Source organism: Cibotium barometz, chromosome 31 (assembly GCF_041138505.1).
Source record: "Cibotium barometz isolate CiBa-2024 chromosome 31, ASM4113850v1, whole genome shotgun sequence".
NCBI lineage: Eukaryota > Viridiplantae > Streptophyta > Polypodiopsida > Cyatheales > Cibotiaceae > Cibotium > Cibotium barometz.
The window spans coordinates 42,935,891-42,946,665 of record NC_141076.1 but is presented as its reverse complement, the minus strand read 5'-3'; the positions used below and the strand labels follow the sequence as shown (position 1 = coordinate 42,946,665).

Genomic DNA, 10,775 nt, shown 5'->3' with positions numbered 1-10,775 from the left:
GGGATATCTTGCTCCTTGATTCTGATCTGGTAGTACCCGGATTTGAGATCTATCTTTGTGAACATTTGAGTTACACTTAACCGATCCAGAAGTTCATCAATTCTAAGGATAGGATACTTATTTTTAATTGTTAACTAATTTAATCCTCTGTAATCAATACAAAGTCTTAACATCCATCTTTCTTTTTCTGAAAGAGAATGGGTGCACCCCAAGGTGAAACACTGGGTCTAACAAATCCTTGCTCTAGCAGTTGCCTTAACTGCTCCTTAAGTTCTATGGCTTCTAAAACTAGCATTTTGTATGCACACTAGGCTACTGGCTGAGCTCCGGGGGTTAACTCTATCTCATGATCTACTTCACGAGTCGAAGGCATCTTTGTCAGTTCTTGTGGGAACACATCGGCATACTGACTTAACCACTCTGGTTCCTTAGCCTTGAATTTTATGTCTATGGGATTCACTTTAATGACATAGATAGCTCGCCTCTTTCTGAGTCCCTTTAATAGTTTAGAAGTTTTGACTAACTGCAGCACTGGGGATCTAGAAATTCCAGTTCCTTGAACTTTATTTCTGTAAAGGTCAAGGAAAGAGATGGTTCCATTGTGACAATGAATGTCAGCTTGATTCTTATGGAGCCAATCCATTCCAAGGATTCCATTATAGATTCCCAAGGGTAGGACTCTAAACTGGCAATCTGTTACATTCCCATCTAGATTAAACTGAATACGGTCTGGGTGAAAAGAATCTTTCCACTGGCCAATTCCACTTGCATAGGTTTCCCTGATTTTTGATTTAGGACTAACTTACGCGTAGACATCCTGGGGAAATAAAAGAATGTGTACTGCCTGAATCAATCAAAAGCTTGAATTGCTTATCCTTGTACTCTACTAGAGTCTGGAGGACTGAGAATTGAGGATTTAGCCCCTGATGCTCAATGGTGGCATAGATCAGTCCTTTTTCTTCCTCCACTGCCTCAGCTATTGTGACGGCTCTAGTTGCTGCAGTCTGAGGTGGAACTCTCTCTCTTTGGTTTCCCCAATTCTTGGAGGGAGTTTTGGCGAGGGGACCCTCATTGGATTGATACGAAGGAGTCGGTCTCTGAACTCTGGGACCTTGGCTTCCTTGGCCCATAGAAGGAGTTGGGAAATCCTTGAGCTGGTGCCCAAACCCTTGACAACTGAAACACCTGTTTTCACTCTGAAGCTCTTCCCTCTGCATTCTAGAAAGAGTCGGGTTTCCTGGAAAAGAGCTTCGAGGAAAAGGTCTTCCTTCATTCCTGAAATTTCCCATCTCCTGGTTCTGATTGGGACCTTGGTGTCTCTTTGGAGGCGGAAGGTTGGAAGAACTTCCCGGTGTCTAGAACCTTTTGAAGGACGAGGGATCTAGCTTTGGCGGGACCTTTACAACAAAGGCCTTAGCAAAGTCCTTCGCCATCCTCACTACTTCAGCCATTGAAATTGGCTTCGCATTCTTTACTAGGGTATCCAAGGTTTCGTTCATTCCCCGAATGAACCTGGCCGTCAAATGTTTTTCATCCAGTGGTGGCGAGTATTTGAGGAGGACACTTAGTGATACTCTTCAATAGTTTTGCTCCCCTGGGTTAACTCCAAGAATTCATTCATCTTGGTTTCCAAAAAACTGGGAGGACAGAATCTCTTTCTTAGATAAGACTTGAGATGAATCCATGTCTGGGTGTTCCGATCCAGATGGTTGGTCTCGCAGTGGTTCCTCCATGCCACTTTGGCTGTTTCTACTATCTTCAGCCTTGCAAGAGCCATTTTACTCCTCTCGTTGTATCTCGTGACATCGAAGTATTCTTCCATTGCTTCGATCCACTTCTCCACAGCCTCGCCCAAGTTTTCCCCTTTGCCCTTGAAGAGACCTGGCTGAATTCTGTGAAGGGCTTTGCGAACATCGGGGTCAAGCTCTTCCTAATCTGTGAGAGGATGTGGCAGGCGGCCACGGTTTGCTCATCTCATGATTCTGCCAGAAAATGATACATCATTAAATTTCTATTTGATTTCGTCATCGAGATCCTAAGACTTAAGAGGTTTGGAAATAATTACTTAAACAAGATAATCGATCTTATTGGAGATCTACGACATATGTCCGAGGGATAGATCTTATTTCTTCAACTCATCATCTAATAGACAATTCACGTATATAACTGGAAATTTTCCATAAAACATTTCTTTATTTAAATAAAGGTTGCAATATGTACATAGAGCATCCTGGCTCCAGAAAGTCAAAACCTCCGCGGAAATGCATGAGACGGCGATACTAGGCTCTACAGACATGCCGCGGTACTGAAAGATCCATGCCCCCTCCGCGCAACGAATTTGGGGGTGCTAGCAACAGAAGTAGCACTTCTAGCACAGGGCAGAACCTCTCACTCAAGGCCTCGCCCATGGATTTTCGGACAAGAGACTAATCCCTCGGTTCTTCCAAAATCGAACTCAGAAAAACTTCCCTCGCCCAGAAAGCACGGGCGATTCCTCTAGGATATTTTTTTCTAACGTAGTCAAGAGCCTTGACTAACCAAACTGATCCGACCAAACCCGTAAATCACATGGTCAGATCAAGGAAGAGACTTGCACTTGGATCATAGAGACCAACGCTTTTTTCCTCATCAAGAGGCACAGCCCGTTGATTCTTTTCCATAGAACAAAGACTATCCGGGATTTACTTTATCTATCGTAACATAATAAAATTGAGTCTCATTTTAGGAATCCATCAGTCTAGCCTAACCCCATCCAATCCCATGGGTTAGCAAACCGCCCAACCACTGTAGTGATAGGATCCATTTGGGAATTTGGTTATGTTTTGCCCTGGGTACCAAGGAAAAGATTTCCCAGGCCCCCTAGCCGACGCTTCAAGCAAACTTAAAGATAGTCACACCATTTACACACCCAATATGAAATTGCCTCTTTCACAGATTTTAAAATAATCTTTTAATGAAACCATAGTATCACTGATCATAATCCTCCAAAATATCCAGGTTGAATTCTAATTTCCAAATCATTCCTTCATCGGTGTACATATGGCATCATTGTAAGCAAAACCAGAACGCTCACCACCTGTCCACTCAGGGGCCTTTTCAATAGTTCCTAGCTCATAGTACCTGGCAATATAATCACATAAGAAAATCCAGATGGACTCTCCGTTGAAGATTAGCAAGATCAACCAACAGATCCATAAAAAAGAGCCATGGACTCATCCAATTTTGAGGACCAGCAAGGCCAATCAACTAGATCCATGCCCGAGTTTAGAAAAAAAACTCTAACTCCTTGTTCCATTTTCTTCCTCGACGCACGCTTGGGTATCTTTGGCGACCCAGAGCCCGAGCACCGTATGGTCAGCACCCTCTAAAATCCTTCACAAGTCACGTAGCGCTTCACTCATAGGCTGCTTCCTTGGTCCCTCATCCACCGTACTTTACCGGAAGCTCACCATATTTAAATCGAACCGAGGCTGGTCAAGACCTCGACCGACGTTGCTACTCGAGATGTCCACCATTGACTCTCCGTTCAGCTGTTGCAACTTTATCACTTAGGTCTCTACGACCTCAATCACAAGATGGTCAAAATGCTTTCCCAACATTCTTGACATAAAACAGTCATTTAAAAACAGGTTTCATAAATATAGTTTCTAACAAACTCTCATCTTTCCACATTGTTCCACATCATTTCTCGTTATTCCACATTCTTCTACATCAATTCACATTGCTTATTCTACATCCAAAATCTAGAATGCCACTTGACCCAAATCTTTCTCCGTTTTGGATTATTATAGATACAAAGAAGTTCTTGAACCTATCTTCATCCAATTGGAGGAGCTGATTTAGAATTTGGCTATGCCATTTAACTTGCCCGAAAAACCTTCTTAGCTTCTTTACACTTGGTCAGGATCAGAGCTTTGTGAATCACCTCCACCTTGGCTGGGTCTACTCCAATTCCTTCTTGAGATACTATGTGGCCAAGGAGCAATAATAGCACTCTGATACCAGCTGTGAGACCCCTCTTCCCCCTACATGCACCTTTGAATTTTTTGATGGAAAGTAGAAAAGTTAGAAATTGAACATGGAACTGGAATACTGAGGACTATGATAGAAACACTATGGTTTCACTCCAATTCTGTCTTAAAGAAGACAACTGAATCTGTGAAAAAGGTAATTTCATATTAGGTGTGTAAGTGGTGTGTCTATTTTGTATTTTGCTTGAGTACCGACTAGGGGGCCTGGGAACTCTTTTCCCTAGTACCCAAGACAAAACATAACCAAATTTTTATAAAGGATTCTTTCAATACAGTGGTTGGGGGGTTAGGCTGGATTGATGGATTCCTATAATAAAATTCAATTCTGTTCAAGTTACGATAGTTGAATTAAATCACGGATAATCCTTGTTTTATGGAAAAGAACTAGCAGCTTTGCCTCTTTGTGAGACGAGGAAAAAAGCGTTGGTCTCTATGATCCAAGTGCAAGTTCCTCCCTTGATCCAGCCATGTGACCCGCAGGTTTGGTCGGAATGCAAAAGGGTAGTTAGGGCTCTTGGTGACTACGTTAGAAGATTTTTCCTGGAGGAATCGCCTATGCTTTTTGGGCGAGTGGAGTTTTTTCTAGGTTCGTCGGTTTTGGAAGAACCGAGGGATTACAGTGATCCCTGACTTTGATATCTTTGTCTTTGAACTTTTTATTAAACCATTCATTCCTTGCACCTCAACCTTCAGCTATCATTCTATAGACAGTGCGCAGTTTGGCTTCTTTTAAGCGTTCAAGTTCAAACAATCGATTGGTAAGTATATTTTCTATCAATCTTTTCTTGACGGTGATTGTTAATCTGGGTACAAAGAAATCCATAGGCATGATGTCATTTGTTTCGTATATCAAGTTAAAAAAATGTCATGTGGACCAGCAAGGTCAATCAACCAGATCCATGCCCGAATTCAGAAAACAACTCTTACTCCTTGTTCCAATATCTTCCACGATGCACATGTGGGAATACAAGGATTCTTCAACAGTAGCAAACTTGGACGCTACTACAGTCCTTCAACTATGAACGTCTTAAAGGCTATAAATGTCATAAAGGTCAATATTGGACCATTCCTCGTGTGTAAACTCACCCCGTAAGGATCACTGCACTATGGAAATACAAGGATTCTTCAAAACGGTAGCAAACTTGGATGCTACTATGGTCCATGATGAAGAGATATCAAATTATCCGACTTCCCAGGCAAATCTGTGATGATTGTTCTTGGACGTGTGCCCGTATTAATGTGATGGACTTCCATGTGGCTTAGTGGTGCTACCTTATAAATGAATGGATTAGGTGGCATCAGCCCGTTGTACGGTCGCAAGTGGTAGAAGTGCTCACCTGTGAGTGTCTCGAGAGGAGGAATGTTCAATCGTAGAATTTTTCCATAATCCAAAAGGGTCCACTCCACCTTAGCTTTAGCTTCCCCGGATGTGGACCCACATCCGTTGACAGTTATTCTCTCTATAACAATCCTAAAACTATGCACTACATGCTCCATTGGCATCACAACATCAACTCCGTATGATGTTAGAAATCGGAATGGTGTATATTCTATTACAACTTTGTCCAATGTCAAGAGCACAACTATAATCTTATTTTCCCACAATCAGTTTGGATGGTGTTTCCCATGTTTGTCAATATAACACATAATATCTTGTTTAGTGCTCTCGGCCTTGCCATTTGCTTATGGGTAGTAAGATGAGGAGTGTTGATGTATTATTAAAAAGCCTCTCAATAAATGTTCTTGATGACCTCATTGACAAACTGTGACCCTTGGTCACAATCTCCAATGGGCATCCAAATTAAGAAATAAAGTGCTCATACAAGGAATGGTGGCTCTAGCTTTTGCCAACTTGGTAAAGTAGTCTGTAGCCACTATGATATATCTTACTTGGGTTTTGTGGGTGGAAGAACTGATGAGTCCCACAAAGTTAACTTCCCACATTCCTCAAAAGGTTGTCATACTATGATGGGAGAAAGGGCATCCATTCTTTTTGCCGAAGAATAGTAAATCTTTGGGATTCATTGTAACTCTTGATAAATTATGTGGCATCACCAAACAAGGTTGGCCACCATAAACCTATGTATTGCTATAACTTCTCTAACAAAATGCCCTCTCGCAATTCTAGAGTGTACATCCTCCAAGACATGTATAAATTCATATTGGTCCCAATATATGTGTTACCCAAAATTAGCATTTCAATGGGTTTAAGAATATTCGATACATTCGACACCTTAGAAACACCTTTCTTAAGCATGAAAGATGATCTTACATTTGGAATAAGGTTGAAATATTGTTATAGAATTTGTGAGTCCAAAGGGCAATTTTACGCTAATCTTTAGGAGCAATAGACACTTGGTTTGTAACCTAAGAAATTTTCCACTTCAGCTCTGGTGACTCTTTCCAACACATGCTCTATGTAAGGTAAGGGTAAATGGTCCTTATGTGTGGCCATTGACATTGTTTAATTCCACACACACCTTTAGCTTCCCATTCTTCTTGGGGACAATGAAAATGGGGGATACCTACTCAATATGCTCATTTTCATAGATGAACCCAATCACAATGTGTTATTCAATTTCCTCCTTTATAATTGCTAAATATTTGGAGTTCATTTAGTAAGGCATTTACTTGGTTGGTCTTAAAATCTTTGATAATAGAAATAGTATGTTTCATCACCTCTGGTGGTATCCCCTTCATATCGGTGTATGTCTATGTAAAACAATCCTTAAACTCCTTAAGAAGTTCCACTAATTCTTTCTCCTCTTTTGGAGTCAAATCTTTAGTTAATGAATACTAGTTTGGGATCCTCCTCGCATTTAGCTATGTCTACTTCTTTCACATCTATGAGGCCATCATAGGTCGTTCCTTTATTCATTGCCTTCCTTAGAACATTATGCTCTAAGGCAAAAAATAGGCGTGTTGTCAATGATATAAGATTTGGAATTATCAAGAACCAACCCCATAAATCTGACCCATCATCCTCTCCTTCTTCCTTTTTTAGGCCATGACCCTCTTGGCTTCTCTTTTTTCTTAACCAAGGCTCTATTTCTTCTTTGTCTTTTAGAGTTGGAGAGACATGGTTCAAATTTCTCTTATGGAGGGCATACTTGTTGGGTCTTGCCTTTGGCAACATGACTTTGTTCAGCTCTTCTCCCTAGTTATCCATGAAATCCTCATGAGTCTTACTGGCTTCAATGCATCTCAACCATTGAGCAACATCAGTCGATTTCCTTCATAACAAGCCATCACACTTGGAACAATAACACTTACGTGTCACTTACACCTCAACCATCTTCTGAGATGTTTTTCTTTTGGTTTCACCCCTGTATTTCAGATTCTATATTATAGAAAATGGTCGGCATTGTTAGGTTCAAACTCGTGAGGATATTCTAGCACGGATATTTACTTTCCTTCAGTAGTTCTTTGACCAAAATGTGAATGATCAGGGTAATATTTGGTGGAGGTGGTTGTGGAAGTAGGACTGGGCATGTCACATACCCTATGCATGCCCCATTCCTACTTTTGTCATTGTGTTTGTATAGGTCCTATTGTTGCCACATTGTTTTATACATATTTTGTAGATAAAGCTAAGGTAGGTCTTGCCACTATGGTAATTATGCTAGCAGTTGGGGACTGTATCTACCCATAGGAGTGTCATGGTTACCTAAATGTGTATAATTTGCACAATAAAGTAATGGCCTAGGTCTTAGATGAGGGCATTATGTGCATGTATCTGTGCTCATATGATTTTGTCTACATATTAAACACCAGATAATCTCTCTTCTTGGATATATGTTCCCTTACCTCCTTTAGCTTAACCTTTTCTATGATGGCCGAGGTTAATTCATTGATTGTTATGTTCTTCACTTTCTTCTTCATAACATCAACATCAGCATCATGATGATAGTTTTTCACATGTAACCAACTTTACTTCTAAAGTGCATATTTACTTGTAAGTGCATATTTACTTGTAAGTTCATATTTACTTCTGCTATCCTCTTATCCCTTTAATGATCTTAATCTCAGTGTTATTTTGGACATGATTATCTCAAGTTAATCATGTGTGATCAACTCCACTTGTTTTTCACATTCAAAAACTCTGCATATAAAGAGATAAGATTCCATTTACCACAAAACAAAGATTCATCTTTTCGATTCAAAATGGTTGACATATCTTAAACTCCAAAACTTCAAAATGTCATTGCTTAAATGAATCCTCATAGCATACATATTGAGACATTGAAATTTTTTCTAAGCTCCATGGCAAGCTTTGATTGGCATCCACCACCACCAAAAAAAGATCCATCTTTTTCCATTTGAAAGACATTTTACAGAAGTGAGATTGTAGTACAACTCTTACTTTAAAAAACAAAAGGCATAATCACACAACAATTAAATACAAACTAAAATAAATTAAAATCTTTTATTGAATCAACAATAAGAGCTGAGATTTGTCACCTGAACAAAAAAGCTCCTATTAACTTTTCTAATTAGACAAATGTCTTACACTATCAACATTCATTAGAGGTGTATCATGTGCTGCTCTTCTTTGGCCGCTAGATTGCCACATATCATAAGCTTCTTCATATGGAAAAAGACCCTAAATGAGGCTTTGTAACATAAAAGGCTGGGACAAGTATCTATATTTTATTTAAGCCTATTTGGCAGCTAATTTCATATGAAAGCCATGCTGCTAAAAACTCTCATTCTCAACAAACCCAACTATCATGGTTTGATACAAATACACAAGCTTAAAGTATTCAAACGTTCCATCTTGCAGAAAGACATTGAGGGTCAACTTGTCCCATAATCTTCTCATTGCACCTAGCTTTGAAGTCTCTTCCACGGTATTGTATTGTTGCACATTGTTTTTGCAAAAAGGTTTGCTTGATGAAGCAATTGTTTGGGGTCTAGCAAACCATCAACTTCAATACCATGTAGTGTTATGGGTTTTCCAAAGTGTTGAGATAATGTGTTTAATTTGTTTATAAAGTCAGCTTGCAAGCTCTTTCTCACATTCTTGTTATTCTAATATAAGGGGTGGACAATCGCCACCATAACTCATCCCTTGGAAACATATCCTAGATCTCACTTGTTAAAGTTTGGCAAGTTCTTATAAGCTCCTTTTTCACATGTGAAACGACCTGTTGAAAGTTTGACCGTTTCACATTCCTAATCTTTTTCTCTTCCTTTATTGTTCTCACCACATGTAGTTTGATGAGCTTGCCTTTCCCTTCCATGCAGACATCCCTTATTGTCATATTTCGAATAGCTTTCATCACTTTCATCATCAATACTCAACTTTCGATCCTTGAAATCTTTATCTTCAAAATCAGAGACTTCACTGTACAGAGACTCTAATTGAAGTGTTTCTTGTAAACTACATTTCCTTCAACCCTCTACAAAACACAGACTTTCTGAAAAATGAACTGACAAATTTCTCACTCAAACACAATCAGAAATAACTCACACATGCCAAATTACTCTGTGAATAGAAACTCCATTTCATCCTCAGAAATTCATATTGCAGAAGTACATCAAAGAGGAAACACTTGACTGACAAATAACTTGACAAACAAAAAACTGCCAACTGCTTACAAAACATCATTCTTCTTCCTCAGCGATTACACGTGTCTTCCTTAGCGATTACATGTGTCTTCCTTAGTGATTACATGTGTCTTCCTTAGCAATTACATGTTTAAGATTAAATTGAACCTTTGACAGCAAAATCAAAGATTGAGACACTTCAAAACCAAAACTTTGACCCTCCCAACAACTTTTGCAACTTCCCATTGATGAATTTGGCATTCCGCTTGAATCCTTCAACCATCAAAATTAGCATCTGGAAACTCCTCTGGTATTCCTACAGCACCTGAAATGTGACCATAACAATTATCTGCAACAACAACCATGCCTTGATGTACAAGAACGGATTTTTCTCTTGTTCAGCCATATTCCTCTGAAATACACCTGCTTGCTGGAAATTCTTCCCACTGGTTTTTTGATTGCAAAATCCGTTTATAGGGTTCAAATATCAATTCTGCAATATCTTTTGGCTGCAAATCCTCCTGTGCGGATCTTTCTGGTGGAAATTCTTCTTGAACTGACATATTTGCCAAAAATTCCTCTTCAGCAAATCTGATTTCAAGGAATTCCTCCTGAGTTGATTCTTTATCTGTAATTCCTCCTGAGTTGATTCTTTATCTGTAATTCCACACACATCATCCATGGAACCTAAAAACAACTGAATCACATCCTCCTCTTCATTCATCTTGGTATCCGCCTCTTCAATTGCACTTTGAATGACATGAATAACGTCATTGCTATGTATGATCTGCTTCTTCTCACAACATTCCTCAGATGCAAGTGACATATGTAACCTAATGTTGAGCAATGAATCTTCCTCTTCCACTCCACGAGCATACTCTAGTGGTAGGTTAGGGGCTCTTCTAGGCTCTCTTGGCCAACCTCCTTTTGCACCTCCTTCTCCTCCATCTTTGGTATCCCCACTTGATGGATTTCAATCTCCATGCCAACCCATCTGTCATCATTATCACTCGATTCCCCATTGAACTCATCCTCATGTGCATCCCTCAACTTCTCACATGCTCTTTGTAACTTCCCAATGCTTTTCCTACTTGAGCATGACCTTCGCCTGTCTCCTTTGTGATCAGCTAACCATTCATATGCATTCTCTAAGTCATCCTCAAAATCCGCCAACCTTTCAAATGCAGTCTCCAT

The 10,775-nt window shown here is 39.7% G+C and overlaps 1 pseudogene; it reads right to left on the bottom strand.

Moving 5' to 3' along the window:
* Nucleotides 1-9,856: 9,856 nt before the first annotated feature.
* Nucleotides 9,857-10,775, bottom strand: LOC147620890 (uncharacterized; annotated as a pseudogene).